This window comes from Lissotriton helveticus, chromosome 3_1, assembly GCF_964261635.1.
Source record: "Lissotriton helveticus chromosome 3_1, aLisHel1.1, whole genome shotgun sequence".
In the NCBI taxonomy this organism is placed as follows: domain Eukaryota; kingdom Metazoa; phylum Chordata; class Amphibia; order Caudata; family Salamandridae; genus Lissotriton; species Lissotriton helveticus.
In genome coordinates this window covers 508,144,612-508,162,462 of record NC_136061.1, presented here as the reverse complement: position 1 = coordinate 508,162,462, position 17,851 = coordinate 508,144,612, and positions in this window count along the sequence as shown.

Genomic DNA, 17,851 nt, shown 5'->3' with positions numbered 1-17,851 from the left:
TATAAAGCATCTACGGCATCTTTAGTAACGAAGTTTCTTTCTTTTCTTTAACAGACCCCCAACGAAGGGGCTTCAGCCCCGAAATGCATTGGGTTTTTTAATGTGTTGTTTTGTGAATATGCATTTATGATATAATAATGCAACTGTTCATTTTTATTTATGTGATAATGTTCAATGTGAAATGCACATATGAGTAAAGTGTAACATTGATGAACTCTTGATAAAACTATATTCGAAACCTAAAATTGGAAAAATTTGAATTGTTTTTGTAGTGCGCGCTAGAGTCCTGGATACCCTCAGGGACCAGGCCACACATTTTGATTTTCACAGTGAGCAGGCACTGATCTAGCGTAGCACACCTATCGAATAAATATACTCAAATATTGTAAAAACTGAGTGCAGTACCCATACTTATTCATTTTAGACCCATATGAAAAGGCATCCGGAGAGGCGACCTTTCCCTGAAGATGAAGAAACTGCAGGAACAAAATAGGTGGTGTAACCAACCTTATGGCAGGGCTCCTTGCTCGAGGTCTCTTGGAATATACAGATTGAATACGCCCCCACTTGGGCATTCCAATCAGGTAGATCCAGCTTCCGGGAGATACCCGCAATATTCCAGCTGAGAATCCTAAAAGCTGGATCCACCACAACTGGCTCCGGTTGGGAATTGGGCTTAGGAAGGCCGACCCTCCACGGGGTCACCACCAGTAAGCCCTTACTCACGGACCACCAGTTACCAGTCTGTGGAGAGCAGGGTTCACACACTGGTGATGGCCTGGCGTGGTACATAGGGGTATTGAAGGTAAAAGATCTTCTAGTGGAAACCAAAGGGCCAGAAGATGCACTTGCCAACCTTGCTAAACCCAGATTGCTAGACTTAGGCACAATCACCATGTTGGGGGACATAACGGTATGCCAAGGATGGGCACCACGTCAATAGCCATTTGACCTCCCATATCCCCCGGGACCTACAAAAGGTGGGTAAGCCATTGGGTCAGAATAGTTGTTGGGAAAGAAGCCGTCCTGCCTACCTCCCCTGAACTGGTGGCATGTATTCATGGGACCTTGTACACCAGCATAGAAATAGCTCGGATCAACTGAACCTATTCCTGCGCCACCATATCCTACCTGCTGGTTACAAATGGACCGCACAACCCTTACATCCTTAAAGTTTACCACAATGCACTCCCCCTGACAATCTTTGGTCCTATTGCCAACCCACCCCACCGTCCTAACATGGAGAATCTCGCCATCCAGCTCACTTGGGAGGGGTCTATTATTTCTTAACCAATACATGGTTTTGTTCTTGAGCTCCTGGTAAGATTCATGTTGGTCAACCTTCAAGGGCGGGATACTGGTTAGCACAACAACATACGGCTGACACTCTGGTGGGAGATTAATACAGGGAACTGTAAGAACCTCATTTGGGGCCTGGGGGGTCTGCTGGGTGGTTGGCATAGAACTATAGCTGGATCTCCCTTGGTTGGCTGGGTGAAAATTTAGGTAATCTCTCTGTCTTGGTGCCTGGGGCGGGTATTTTTCTGCCCCGTTGGATTCGGTACAGTGGAAGAAGAACTAGCAGAAGATTGCCCCTTTATTTTGGCGTGAGTGGAACTAGCTGGCTGTACACAGACAGGAGGTCCGGCTGTTACTACAGCCACCTGGCCTGTCTGAGATAACCGAGCTAAAGCTGGAGTCCTCCCCATATTTCTAGACTGCTCGCTCTCTGACTGGGGGTTCTTAGCATGCAGTTTAATTAGGGATTTGAGTGAAAAAAAATTATCCAAAGTGGCCTGCTCAAATCTATCTAGCCTCTCTGCCACAACCTTCACCCTTTCCAACACGGGAAGGATCAAGGATTTCACTGATTTCTCGATCTGGGAAATGAGTGGACTCGGGGATAAGAGGCCTGAAGCAGGAGTAGACTCCGTGCTGCCATGCACGTGCTCTACTGAGTTATTGAGGTTGGTAAGCTGGGTACTCCCTTGAGGCGGATTCGTTACACTTGTCCTCCCTAACCCCAAGAGTTTCTCCCCTTCCACGAAATTTTTGGCTTTGAACTTTTTGGGAGGTTTAGATCGTCCACCCCTTACACTGCTAATGAATCTTTTCCTTTTGAGGGCGGGGTATCTATGACCAACAACCCCGCTATCTTCCCATTTCCAAGGGGACCCCTGGAAGGGTTTGGGTTACTGGATTGTGCGGCAATTTCATGGGGACCCGCGGGCGACTCTACAGGCAAGAAGGGCTCTGGTCCAGGAGATGCTACCCCGTTAAGCCTGTCTAGGATGGCCCAAATGGCACTTATATTATCTTGGTCTGAATCCAGGGGTACACCCTCCACATGATCAACAATATTTGCAGGTGAAGCAGCTAGAGCTAGAGGCCCTAATGAAGAACACTTATGGTTGAGAGGTTCTAGTGACAGTCGGCGTTCCGTGATGGCAATTTCTTTCTCTAGCACAGAGAAGGCTCGGGTTATAAATTGATCCATAGTTCCGCATACAGATCCACCCCCCACCCTCCTAATCTTCCCCGACCTTGTAGTCATTGGCATGGGCAATGGGCTAGACTGCATGGAACAACTCCCCGGGGCAAAAATGAGCTATGATAGCAGGAGAACAACACAAATGATACAGATCTAGATGGAAATAAATGTTAGAGGGGGTGCCCAGCCCGGCCCACGCTGACCTCCGACGGCCACAGACGGTCCCGCCCTTGTCCCGGGCTTCTCCCGGGCTGCTCCCGCGCAGCGGCAGCGTAGCTCCACTGTGTAGAGCGTGCGGCGTCCTGTGGGCGGGGCCGACAGGGATGCAGGACCAGGTGTTGGCGGTCAGGCAGGGACTCCTAGGAGATTGAGTACATGCAACTTCAGCACTTCGGTCTGTCAAGATGTTTGTTGGCCCCCACAAGTCCCTCAGCACCTCCAGCCCCAGTAGGGCAATGGTCCACCTAGTGACGGACGAAGCGGCACCCGCGGAGCGGGTGCGGCGAGTTGTAGCACAAATGCACTTCTCCCGGGCAAGGGCTCCGCTTGAAACAATCAAAGTCAGTGTCCCACAGGGAGTGGGATAGCAGGAGATTTTAATCCGTGCGGCGTCCTGTGGGCGGGGCTGACAGGGAGGCAGGACCAGGTGTTGGCTGTCAGGCAGGGACTCCTAGGAGATTGAGACCCTGCAACTTCAGCACTTCGGTCTGTCATGATGTTTGCTGGACCCCACAAGTCCCTCAGCACCTCCAGCCCCAGTAGGGCAATGGTCCACCTAGTGACGGACGAAGCGGCACCCGCGGGTGCGGCGAGTTGTAGCACAAATGCACTTCTCCCGGGCAAGGGCTCCACTTGAAACAATCAAAGTCAGTGTCACGCAAGATCTACAAGTGGATCCCCACCGAAACAAAAAAGACGGTCACTCAGGCCCTCGTCAGCAGCAGATTGGCCCTTGACGCAGGGCCCTCGGCCAAACTCCTGAAACGGCTCCAGCGCATCCAGAACGCCTCCGCACGCCTGATCCTCGACACCCTTCCCCACAGCCACATCACACCCCACCTGAGATACCTGCACTGACTCCCTGTCAACAAGAGGATAACCTTCAAGCTCCTCACCCACGCACACAAAGCACTCCACAACACTGGACCAGAGTACCTCAACAGCCATCTCAGCTTCTACACCCCCACCTGCCAGCTCCCCTCCACCAACCACTCCCTTGCCACTGTCCCCCGGATCCAAAGAGTGACCTCCGGTGGCAGATCTTTCTCCTACCTCGCCGGCAAGACATGAAACACCCTCCCCATTTGACTATGGCAGACCCAAGACCTACTTACCTTCAGAAGACTCCTCAAAACCTGGCTCTTCAAACAGTAGCAGCACTCCCCCACCCCTCAGCGCCTTGAGACTCTCACGAGTGAGTAGTACGCTTTACAAATGCTTGATTGATTGAGGGATTGATTGAAGAGACAGGATACCAGCTAAGTGGTTCTTCTTTATTTTCAGTTCAAGGTACAGCAACGTCCTTGACACATATCAGCCAGTAGCAACTGACTCTCAGTACTTGGCAACCTGGCCAGCACACCATACATTCTAGATTTCTGAAGGTGATGTGTTCCATATTGGTGCACCTGTCTAACACAGAGTAATGCAAAGGCAAATACCACAGTTATGTGTTGTTTTCTTCTCCTATTTTGCAGTCATGGTTGCTCATGTGCAGTGAATATGTTTGAGCAGCACAGTTCTCTAGTCATGTCATTTGCATCTGGGATTCCCTGAGTTGTGCATCTGTGGGTGATTGGTAAGCTGTATGTGTGTTTGCTGAGGTACTCTTACCCTTAATGAGTGTGATGTTCTCTGTGTGCTGTGATGATTTGTGTTGTGGGAGTTCATGGTGGGGCACTTAGATATGTGTGCTACTGGTTTGGTCGGTGTGCACACCCTGCTTGGTTTTCGTGCAGTGCTGTCAGTGCATGTTGCCTTGTTCTTGCCTGGTGTGCATCCCCCTGATATCCAGGTGAGTTTGCAATGTGATGGATTGGTTTATGCATCTGTTGTGTATTTGTTGTGGATGTATGCAGTGTTTGGCCTGTGTTGGGTCTTTCTACTGACCGATGCTATGTGTGTGTGATATTCTATTTGCATGACATTGTGTGTGAGTAGTTTGTGCATTGTGATATATTCAGATGTGTGTTGCAAGTGTAGTGTGCATTACTTGTGTGTCTGTCACATGCAGCAAGGTGGATTCTTGTTCATGAGCCTGATTTGAGTACACAATGGTGGTTTGTCCTTCTATTTTGACTTGTCACTTGTCAGGATTGTGCATGTGCATGCTTGTGGTACACTATGACACCATGTCCACTTGATGACTGGTGTGGTGTCTCTGTGTTAGCTGATTTGTCCTATTCATCCCAGTTAGTGTTCATGATTGTTTTTTGATGATGCAATTCTTGTTTATGTTGGGGTATGGTGTCTGTGCATTGGTCCTGAGTGACAATGTTGTGTACTCCTGTTCTGTCTAGGGTCACATTGCCTTTTCAGTGTTTGGCTGCACATGTCTGGGCTTGTTGGACTTCTGTGGATGTTGTTTGTGAGCTTTGTATTTGGCTATTGTTTTTGTGTCAGCATTGGTTCAGGCATCCCTGAGTGTGAGTCTGATATTTTTGGATGCACCACGGGGCAAGTGATTGGTTGTCAGTGAAATCACAGCACATCAATTTAACCATTATGTCTGTTTCTCACAGGTGTTGAGTGTTGCACGTGTGAGGTGGGGAGAGGAGGGGTATGTGTAAAGGTCCGACTTGCGTTTGACAGTCAGGGAGTATGACAATGAGCCATTTGTGTTGTGCTGATGACATACACATGTCAAGTAAGTTGACATAGATGTGTGGCTGGTAACTGTTAGACTGCAGACACGTCCTATCATTTCTGTGCCTATGCATGGCATTTGTTGATGTATCCCTGAGTTGTTACACAGAGGCCACTTCGGTTTAATTTCACTCACTGTGCCACCCATGTCTGATTTGATGGCCTCTGGTTAGTGTGATATGTTCCTTCTTTTGCATGTGATGTACACATGCTATGTGGCTTGCTCCATGATTTTCCAGCATTGTCCACTTCACTTTTGGCTGGCCCATTTATTGTCCTCCATCACTTCTAACCTATGGTATGAGTATGTGCCTGTGTGTCAGTGTGGGGTGTTTCTGAGTGACTTGATAAGCAGTGTGGACAGTTCAGTGGATTTTCATATGCATTGTGAGTCTTCATTTTGTAATTTTACTCAGTTTGCTTCACATGAGTGGAAGGTAGGTGTGAGGAGGAGGGTTGTCCAGCACCTGAGCTTCTCTGCAGGGTGTTCCGCTTCACCCCCACCTTCCCAGTCAATCTCCTATGTCCTTTGATATGTGAGGTGCAAGGTATGGCTACACCTGGCTGATTAATTGTGCAAGGGGCACAGAAAGAGCAAACAGCATGTGCCCAAATGGGTGTGTGATGCATAGTGTGGGAAGGGTGAAGGTGGAGCCCTGGGAATCTTGCCGGACTGCTCATGCCTGGCACAGGCCCTGCCTACTACATTGTGGGCAGGTTTTCCCACGTCTTGACCACTGCGGTGACGTGACAGGACATTGCTGTGATTTCGCAGTTGATGGGTGACCCGGATGAGGAGGGGTGAGTTTCTGACAGGTAGGACATGTGTGAGCACACTGGGGAATATGTTCCTGTCCTCACCAGAGTGTCTGAAGTGGACAGGAACGGTATGTCAGCACAGAAGTTGTGTGTTGTGGTTGTGAGCAGAGTTGTGTATTTGCGTACCTGTGGTGTTGTCCACGACAGTGTATTATTTGCTGGTAGTGGATGAGGTACAGCAGAGGAAAGGCTTGAAGAGCTGGATCCATAGCGGTCAGGACTGGGTGGAAGGGACCAGGAATCAGGTTTCGTTCTCCGCTGTCGTGCTTCCGCTGTCTCCGGGTGGGTGGACTCTCTGCTGCGGTGTGATGGGCTGCTTGCAGCATCGTGATTTGTACGGCAGATGGGACGCCATTCTGCACGCGCTGTGTCTCTATTGGCTCCCTCCACCGCAGTGGTGGGTGCACATTTCTGGCCATCCACGTAACTCCGCAGTGGATGAAAAATGGGCTATGTTTGTCCATTGTAATATGCGGGTGCGTGGACTGCCGCTGGAGTGCGTAAAAGGACATTTACCGCCAGCACCGTGGATACGCCTCCGTCCTCCATCCTAATGAGCCAGAAGCTTGCTGTTCATAGGTTAGCAGTCCAAAATCCATTCATCATGAGTATAACCAATCTGTTGTTGTACCTCAGTAATTTTAATGCAACAAGGCTACCTGCCCATCGAGTGGGAAGACTGGATAGAGACATTTCAGAACCACATAGTGGAACTAGGTGATTTAAACTTTTCACCAAAACAGGATGTCTGGGAACAGAAGGGCAACATATTTTTAAATACTTACCTCAAGTGTATGAGGACCATGGCAATGACATGGACGATGTGTATGAAGAGGCCAAATTACATCTACAGAGATATTTTGCCAAGACGCTATATATTGTTATGCAACGGCACAAGTTCTACACGCAACCGCAGAGGCCTAATGAATCTGTTGATGAGATTGTGGCAAGATTGAGGGAACTGGCTATGAAATGCAAATTTAGACTAATGACTGAGGAACTCATCAGAGATCAGTAGATTGTTTGGTGTAACAATAATGCAGGCGCGCTTGTGGGCAGCTTCTTATCCTACACTAAAGGAGGAAAATTGTAGAGGAATCATAGAAGTGCATGAAAGAGATGCAAAAAATTAAGCAATGCAAGCAACACAGAGGTGTCAGAGGTGGATAGTGATTATATAGTAGTAAGCCAGGATTTGTAGCTTTTGTGAAAAAAGCAACAATTTCAACCATGCTGTTCAACAAAAATAGAAAGTTTAATTCCCACGGTGTTCACCTAAAATAGGTTGAATACATGTTTCGGTTACAGATGTGGCAGTAACTTTCATTTAGGGGATTCCAAATCCTGGTTTTGCCTTGGGAAAAGATTGCCGCTCTTGTGAGAGAAAAGGACATTTCACTTGGATGTGTAAGGCAAGGAAAGGAAGAGTGGCATCTATTGAGCACTCAGCTGAAGTTATGGAACACAGAGTACTCATGGTGGACTCTAAGTACATTGGAGAAATTGAGTCTGTTGAGTATGTAGGTTCCAAAAGACTTTTATGGCCCAAAGCAGACTTTGTGGTAAATGATAAAGTGGTGTCTTTACTGGTGGACGCTGGCTTCTTTTACACCATCATTCCCAAGGAGGATGAAGTGTGGCCGGGTAGACTGTTAAATACCACAGATGTGATATTGAAGAGTTATCAAGGTGCTAACATTGGTGTGATGTTTATTTTTTTAATGCTAACATTGAATTCCGGGAGCAACACACGAAAGGGAAAATTTATGGAACGTGTGAGGTCCCACCTATGTTGGTTTGGGCTCATCAATATGATTTACACATAGTGGTGAATCCAAGAGCATCGGAATGAGTCATGGTGGTGGATGAAGGTGATGTGAGTGTGTTACTATCACAGTTTACACCAGTTTTTAAGTTGAGAGTAGCCAGGAATTATTCCCAAAAAATAATTTTGAAGAAAGATGCAGTGCCTGGGAGGCACAGTGCTAGGAAAGTACTAATTGCCTTGAGGGAGGAGGTAAAAAAGATCCAGATCAAATTGTTATCGAAGGTGTCATTGAACCAGTAGAGGCCATGCAGTGGTTATCTCCGGTCATTATCATGAAAACAGCTGATGTGTCTTTGAGATTTTGTGTTGATCTCTGCAGTTTAAATCAGAACGTGGTAAATGATCATTTCCCACTTCCTAAAATCATGGAGTTGGTTTTCTTATTGCCTGGGGGAAAATACTTTTTCCAAACTTGATCTTAAGAGTGCTTATCACCAGGTAATGTTACATCCAGATTCAAAACACTTGACTGCTTTTATTACTGCTGATGGGGGGTTTCGGTACAATAGATTACCCTTTGGGTTGTCATCAGTGGCAAGCGTGTTTCAAAGGCTCATTTCTAAAGTTTTGTCAGGGGTCATAAATGTCATATTTTTTTCAAGATGACATTTTTGTTTTTTGAGATAGTGTGGATACACTCAACGACATGTTGCGTATAGTATTTGGCAAATTACTTGAGGCAGGTCTTACATTGCAGAAACAGAAGTGTAGGTTTTTGGTAAGTGAGGTGGAGTATCTATGGTATCTCATCTCTATTGAAGGTGTGAGATCAAAAATGAACCTAGTGACTGCCATTGTCAATGCCGAAAGCTGAGTGGCAGAGATAAGTTATGTTCATTTATGGACATGGTAGAACACTATGCTCAGTTCATGAGAGATTTTGCAGGCAAATATGAACCTCGGAGAGAGTTTCTCAAGAAGGGAAGAAAATTTGAGTGGAGGTGTTCACAGCAAAGAGCCTTTGAGATGATAATAGGGTAAATTTTGAATGCTGAGATTTTGGTACCATTTCAGTGCAATCTGAGGACAGTACTTACTGTGGATCCCAGTGCTGGCTATTGGAGTGGGTGCTGTCTTTTCACAGCTCCATGGAAAGGGGGAGAGGACTATAGTGTTTGCACCACATTTATTGACAGAAATGGAAACTACTCTGTCATTGAGCATGTGGCTTTGGCTAAAGCTTGGGCCACCAGCAATTTTTACACTTTTATTTGGCGTTTGAAGATTACCCTCAGGACGGATCATAAACCATTACTTAAAGTGTTAGCACTTAAAGGTATTTGAAACAGTTTCCCACACTTAGCCATGTTAGCGGTGAAGTTATCGGAGTGTGATTTCACTGTGGAATACCTACCTGGTTGGAAGAATAAAGTTGCGGACTGTTTGTCTAGGCTGCCCGACAAACTTAGTGAGGAGGGTGACCTTGTCACAGAAGAAGTGGTAGCAAGTATGGATGATGTTTTAGCAGACTTGCATAGTGCAGTGTCGAAGGAGGAATGGATGCAATCCTTGGATAAGGATGAAGAGCTTTAAAAAGTTGCAAAACATATTAGAGGTGGTGTGAGAAGAGAAAGCATGTATTCCATTACAGTCAGTCCATATTTTAAAGTTGTGGAGGAATTTTCTGTATACAAGGACCAACTCATTGTCAGAGGTGAAAGGTGTGTATCTTATGTGGCAGTAAGGAGCAAATTGGTACTTTTACCACTCATGGGACCAACGTTCACGCTAAAAAGCGCTGCATACACCCTTTAGTTAATCTGGGACCAGGAACACAGGGCATCTGTGCACTTCAAATGCAAGCTTGTAGAAGCTTCTCCCACTTTAAAGGCACAACTGTGTTTAAAAGAAGGACCTCAGACGCCAACTCTTGATTACAGTTCTGAACCGCTGGATACTCTGCCAGGAAGAAGGACTGTTGTGCTGCTGAAGGACGGCCACTCTGCTGACCTGCACTCACCCGGACAACTGCCTTGCTATGATGCTGCTTGCTGCTCTCGCCTACTGCTCTCCTGCCTTGGTGAGAAGGACTGAACCTTCATCCCTTGATCCCAGAAACCCAGAGTGACTGACTCTTTTGGCTTGTTGGCTGGCCTCCTCACTTGAACATCAGGGACAGGAGGCTCCAACAACCTTTTGCCTGCACCTGGACTCTGGCAACTTTGAGTCTATCCTCCCAAGTGGTGCTACCCCAGTCCTGGACCCTTGGAAGTGGGCGTAAGTGACTTTGCCAGGCTCTTTGGATCCAGCCGATCTGACGCATCTCCTCTGCTGCATGGCACAACCCAATGCAGAACCAACACATCTCTGCTGTTACATAGATTGAACCCATCGCAAGACCTATATCCCAGCCACAGCCCGCATCACCTTCAGAACCACTGCTATGTGACACATCTTTGGGACAGGCCCTGCCATCCCTCATTAATGGCTGCCTCGCTGATGACGCCAGAATCTGCATCACAGACTCACTGCTCCAGTGCAGCACCCCGACTGAGAGACGCGTCTCTGACTCTGCACTTTGCATTGCAAGCCCTCGTCGATGGAATCTTCAACCAGGACACAACCGGACCTTGCACTGCATCCTCGTCACATTTCTGAACTGACACATCACTTTGGCTGTGTGATGCATCTTTGACACAGATCCTCACGATGCTTCACAAATCATAATTAAAAGTTCTTTGTTCAGCGGACCTAACTAGTTCCCTGTAGCTGGGGTGCACTCGATCGAGGTAGGCCTGAACTTGTGACGATGTCCTAGTCCATATTGACCAGATATACACATTTGTCGATTTACTCCTTTTGTCTTTGTTTTACTAATATCTTTAAATTAAATAGCTCTGGTTCTACCCATTAGGTTTTAGTCGCTCTAGCTTTGTTTTACTTATTACAGACTGAGCTAGGTTTTTAACCCTGTCTGGGCCTGTTTTGTGGTGTGTTTTCACTGTGTTACTGCTTGAGGTGTTGCACAAATAATTTACACATTGCCTCTGAGTTTAGACTGACTTCTCTGTGCCATGTTATCTGATGGTTGATCACAGGTTAATTTAGAGTTTGCTTGTAACTTCACCCTTAGAAGAATTGTGGTTGCTGCTTTAGAAGGGGTTCACCCCCTCAACCAGTAACCCAATTCTATTACCATGTGGGAGCATAGAATAGTAGAACATTGGTTATTAACAATTGCAATTTGCTGCATCTGAGCTTCCAAATATAAGCCAGTGTGTAAGAGAGACGACATTTTGGAAAATGCCCTCTAAATGATAAACTAGGAGGGGTACCTACAAATAAAGACATGTACAAATAACCACTGCTCGTAAACTACATATCTTCTGCCCATTTTAGAAATACATAGGTTTCCTAAATACACATTTTTCACTCTATACATTTCACCATTTAAATTGGTCTATACTCCGTACACAATGAAAAACCATAGAACGGTGCAGCTCAGATGTTGGCTCTAAGTACCTTGGGTTTTCAGAAGGGCGTAGTTGATGTAATGGTATATTGTATTTGTAAATCAGCCATTGTGTCAAAAAGTTTCACTTTAAAAAGTTGTCACTTAGTTATTTATTTATAAACAGTTTTCTATAGCGCGAACTAGACCCTTGGGTATCAGAGCGCTTAACATCACGTGGCATAGGAAAAAACAGCAATGTAGTTAGATAATAGAAGAAAAGATACAAGACTGCTACAAAATTCCAAGACATGAATAATACTGTTCTGAGGTAGTAGTTGACTGATTTCTCTCCTCTCTTGGATTGTCTCTTGCCTTCCGCCCAGTGTCCTCTTATCCTGTGTCATTTTCTATAAATATCCCGATTTGTTATCTAATAGACCCCCACTGTATAGTTACAAATGGCAACTTACCTACCTATGGGAGGAATTTGCTCATGAGAAAGATCTTAGTTTCTTTCTTAAATGCTGCAGTGTTCGAAATGTTTCTGATGTTTGCAGGGAGCGAATTCCAGATTCTAGGGGCTGCACCAGAGAACACTCTCTCATAGGTTTTATTCTTCCTGAAAATAGGTGGTCTAAGCAGCAGAAAATTGGCACTCCGGGCAGGTCTGTTTCCTCCTGATCTTTCTATCTTCTGGGCAAGATATCTGGGTGTGTTGTGATGAATCGCTTTATGGGTGATACATGCCAATTTTATCTGTATTCTAGCTTCGTAGGGTAGCCAGTTTAGAGCTTTCAAGTGAGGGGATATGTGGTCAAATTTCCTCGACCCTGTGATAAGTCTTGCCGCTGCATTGAGGCATGCTTTTAGAGGAGCTATGGACATTTTTGGAAGACCTGCTAGTGTTGTGCACCCATATTCAATTCTTGAGATAACCAGTGATTGCACAGCTAGTTTTAGGTCATTCTCCGATAAAAATGACTTCATTTTTCTTAAGTAGTTCAGGTGGAAGCGTGCATTTTTTGCCATTACTTTAATGTGGGTTTTCATATCAAGGTGTTCATCCAGTGTGATTCCGAGAGACTTAGCTGACTCAACTAGAGTCGGGGTGCAGTTTAGTGCTGTGATCATTTTGGACCATTCCTTTGCTACTGCTTGATTCTTTTGTGGTGCGATGAGTAAGAATTCAGTTTTATTTGCGTTTAGCTTGAGATGATTGCTAGTTAGCCATTTTAGCGTCATTTTGAGGCCTCATTCATAATTGTTGTGTCTTCCATTGATGCAATCTTGATGTGAAGTTGCATGTCGTCTGCGTACATATGGTAAGATATTTTAGTATTTCGCAGAATTTCAGTGAGGGGTTCGATATATAAGTTAAACAGTGCAGGAGATAGAGTCGATCCTTGGGGTACTCCAATTGAGTTTGGGCAAGAAGGAGAAAGAGATTGGTTTACTAGGAATCTCTGAGTTCTATTCTGTAAGAATGATTTGAACAAATCCAATACAGTGCCGAAAATTCCCATCCTGTCGTGCAGTCTGTTTAGAAGTTTTTCGTGGTTAACTGTATCAAACGCTGATGACAAGTCTAGGAGGATGAGTAGACAAGATTGGTTGTGATCTAAAGCTTGAAGTGCATCATCGACTATGTGGAGGATTGCTGTTTCCGTTCTGTGGCCAGTTCTGAATCCCGATTGGCAATCATCCAGTAGAGAGAAGTTGTCGATGTGTCGCTTAACTGATTTTGTACACATCTCTCTATTAATTTGGCAAGAAGAGGGATGTTGGTCACTGGGCAATAGTTATTTGGATCTGCCGGGTCTGCTGTGGGTTTTTTGAGGATCGGGACTACTTGACCTGTCTTGAGGCATTCTGGGAGGACCCCCTGGGAAAGTGAGGCATTTATAATTTCAGTCCATATTGGAATCATAATATGGCTGATTTCTTTCAGGCATTTTGATGGTAGAGGGTCGTTAAAGTGATTTTTTGGTTTAGTGGCAGCAAGCGTTTTAGTGCTCTCAGTCTGGTTTAAAAGTTTGAAAGTGTTCCAGTGTGCCTTGTTTTTTGTCGCATTGTTTGCATAGTTCGTTGCAGATTGTGATGCAGGTGTATTGTAGTTGGGGTTATCTGCAGCGATCCTGAGTTCTTTTTCCAGATCGTTGGCTTTGTTATTGAAAAAGGTTGAGAATTCTTCGCAACTTGGTTGTGTTTTAGTAACTTCTTGGGCAGATTTTGCCAGTATATTAGATTGTATTTTATAATCTCGAACAGTTTCTGTGGTCTGTTTTTGGCGTTGTCCAGTTCAGATCTGATAAATTCCTTTTTTCGAGTTGATGATCTTTTTGTTATATTCCTTTCTGATCTTTCTGAGGGATTTCAGCTCAGGGGATGACGGGTGTTGTCTCCATTTTCTTTCTGCACGTCTCATTTTTCGCCTATCTTCATTCAATATTCCATTAAACCAAGGGTTTTTAATCTTTTACGTGACTCTTTTTAATTTGAGTGGTAAGGCGGAGTTGACTATTTGCGATATTGTGGTCGTGTAATGGTTCGTTAGATCCGTCATATTCTACGTGTTGTCAGGTGGGATTAGATCTCTTTTGCAGCTTTCCAATAGAAGGTCTATACTCGAGTCTCTGGTTTCTTGTATCCATCTTTTCATTTTGCTAGATTGAGTGGTTTTTATCTTCTCCTGTGATGATATTAGGAAGGTTATGGCGTGGTGATCTGACCAGTCGCATGGTTCTATTGAGAGGATTGAGATGTCATTATTCTTAGAGATAATCCAGTCTAATGTTGCTCCTTTCTCGTGAGTAGCTTGTAGACAAGCTTGTGATAAATTTAGCTCAGTCAGAAATTCTTTAAAGGCGTGGACCTGTTTGTCGTTGTTGTCATCCGAGTGTAGATTAAAATCATCTAGAAAAATATTATTACTGTCATTGCTGGAGTTGGCAGTGATGATTTCCATTAGTTGGTCAATGAAGTTCATGTTATTTCCCGTAGGGTGATATAAGGCATGTAGGTTGCAGATCTGTTTGTTAGCTGATCTTATGCGGATCCCCAGGTATTCACAGGATTCGAGAGGGTCTGATTGAAAATGGCCAATTTCTAAGTTTGATCTGTGGATACAGGCAATACCACCTCCTGTCTTTTTTAGTCTGTCAAGTCTCATTATGTTATAGTGCGGGGGCACCAACAAGTCTAAGACTGGGGACGAGGATTCAGACAGCCATGTTTCTGTAAGGATTGTTACGTCTATTTCCTGATTGATAATGATATCGACTATGTCTGAAGCATGTTTCGCTGCCGATCGGCAGTTGAGCAATAGGCATTTTAATGATTTTTCTGTTCTATCTGTGATCATGTTTGACGTGTCGGTGGTTAGTTGGATTTGTTGTAAGTTGTTGAGATTGGGTTTCCTTCCATTTCTCGTGGATGTTCTGTTTGCGTCTATCGATACTCTTTTGATTTCCTGAACTCTGGTGGGGTCCGATTGCTCGTACTCCCTGAGTAGTGCTAGTATCTCTACTTCCGACAAAGAATTTTGATTCCTATTTGGTCTGTTTTGTCTGTCTGACAATGGCATCGCTCTCTTCTTGTTTTTGTCTTTGGTTGTATTTAATAGCTGTTTGATGTGTTCTACTTCCGTGTGAGTGTTTTCTGTAATATCACGTATTCTTTCTATACCTTTCAAGGTGTTTGATAATTCCTGTGACATGATACTGATTTGTGTTTGAATCTCGAGAATTTTTCTCATGACCTTAGGTGACGTAATGTGATTATTCCTTCGTCTGATTCGATCTTCACGTTTTCTGTTCCTGAGTTTCCGTTCAGACCCATGTCTCATTTTCTTCTTATTTCTCTCCTTTGGTCGGTTTTCTCCTCGGACCTTAATTGCTGAGTTGGACGTTCTGTCTAGGCTTGGCGATCCACTGTTGTTGAAGTTGTTTATATTTCGCGTTCTCTCATCTTCATTCCTGGCCAACGTACTTTCTGTTCCGCATAAGGCTCCTGGTTGAATGTCCTGTTCCTGGAGGTATCTAGATGGAGTACTGATTTGTTCAGGTTCCTGTCGGTCCCTGGTTGGGGTACTAATTGTGGTGATAGCGTCGGATGAGACTGTGTTGTCTTCTGACAGACTCTGGAGTTGTAAAGGCCTATTGACTGTTGATTGCGTGACTTGATCAGGTTCCTGGTGGACCCTAGTTTTGGTGCTTATTATATTGGTGTAATTGGGTGTGACAAGGTTGTCTTCTGTGTTTCTCCGGTTTATTAGTGGCTTCGTGGTCTCTATGTTTCTTTTTAAGGATGCGAAAAAGTTGTCGAATTTTTCCAGGTCGTTGTTAGATGCTTGGATAATCACTATCCCAGTCTTGAAGATAGTAATGCAGAGGTCCGCTCTCAGATTGGGTGATGCTTTTGTCATATATTTTGTACCATGAGGGATGTTAGTTGTGGATTTTATATAAAGCAATGTTGTAAAGGCATTGCGCCATTTCGACCTTTTTCTGGTGAAGAATATCATATCTGGCCATGCACACAGACGTGTCAGAGATCAATGTGGCAGGGTTTTTCCTCATAATGTTATGCTTAAATTTTTTGGCTGCATTCTTAGAAAGATAGGTTGGGTATTTTATGATGTAGGCGTTCCCACTTGTTAGTTCCAGGTAGTTTTCCTCCATATTTGTGGTATGTGAAAGAGTATTAAGAATTTGTTTCCCTCTTCCTGTTAGTATGAGTACTCACTTAATTAATTAAATGCCTTTTCTTCTTTTGTTGTGCTTTATATTTAATTGTGAGGACTTTTCAAGATGTCTGCCGTGATTGTATCACTTTTGTGCTGATGCCTTCCTCTGTTTCTGTAGTTTTAGTCCTCTTTCACTTTCCAGGGCTTGGTTTAGACCATGGGATAGCTCCTTTCTCTGTTTTTGTAGTTTTGGTCCTCATTCACTTTCCATAGATTTGTTTGGACCATGGGATTAGCTCCTTTCTCCTTGCCCCTGTTAGAAGTCCTCTTTTACTTTCTCCGGCTGTAGATGGTTTTCTTTCTTTATATGTCCACTTTCGTTATTTATGAGTTGGTTCCGCCATTTTGGGGTCTATTTTCAATTATTTTTGGTCCCTGGTCGTACTAGACAGAAGGAACTGCACTATGCTTATGTATTTCGACTGAGTGTCTGTTGTGGCCGCCTTCTTAAGGTCAGGCACGCCACTTCGTGGTTTCACCTCGTCTACAGCGAAGCAACAATTCCTCGGTGATTCTCCAATACATCATGTATCTTGAAAGCACATTGTGGATCTTGTCTCTGGCCACTTCTGATGAATGCCTCCTGGTATCGCCGCGATCTCTCACCTCAGCTCACTGCAGTCTATCCTCTATGCCCGTCATCGCCCTACGCCTCCGCGCTGTGCTGCGGACTTCATTCCGTTCCGGCTCCTACTTTGCACCCTCTCCAGCCGCCTCAGGTCCCCGGGTCCACGGTCCGAAGTTGGTGCGCTCTCCCGTCGCACTCCGTGTCGCGAAGCTGGTCCGGCTCCACGTCATTCCTCCGCTCCTTCGCACCTCGGACCTCCAACTCGGTAATCTCGTCGCTGGACCCTCGTCTCCGTATCAGTTGCTTCTTGCTGAGTTCCGGTAAGCCGCTTCGCCCCTGTGGCAGATTCCTGATCGTTTCAGTCGCCGCTGGGCTCTCACGAATCGCTACTTTTTCCTACTCATTTTCAATATTTCCGTAGTTCAGCAGTTCATTTCTTTGGGAAAGCCATGCATATGACGACTTGCTTAGTTTGTAATTTCGTCTATTTTTCTGAAATCTATAGCTTTACTGGATCACCCATGGGGTTCACACTGGTTTCCACCAGAAAGTTGACAGCACAAAAATAGGAACAATAGGCTACCTCTTTGAAAAATGCCAGAACTGTGGTAAAAAAAATATTTTATTTGTTCAGCTCTGCATGCTTTTGAAAGCTGGAAAGATGGAGACTTTAACGCAGAAAACGTGTTTTATCTAATTTTTAGGTAAAAACTTACACATTTAATCAGAGCACATTTTTACTATTTTCCCTCAAAAACTAAAACATGCAGCTATAATTTGTCTATTTACTTGGTCCCCTCCAGGGGAATCCACAAACCCTGGGTACCTTTCGAATCCACACAGGATGCTGAGGAAAAAGGGTGCAAATTTGGCATGGATACCGTATGTGGAAACATATTATGGAGTATTTATCAAAGTAGCTAAAAAAGGGCTCACCACATGGGGTTGCGGGGGTCAGTGAATGAGTTACAGCACACTTTAAAACCATTTTTGAATTGTTTAGTACGAAAAAAATGCCTGGTAGCCAGTTCAGCACAAACTAAGGCCTACTGGCGATTCGACATCAACGGCTACAGCTTTGGTGTTAATTCTTGACTTTGCTGGTTCTTTGGGGAAAAAGATTCTCAAATATTTCTAATTGT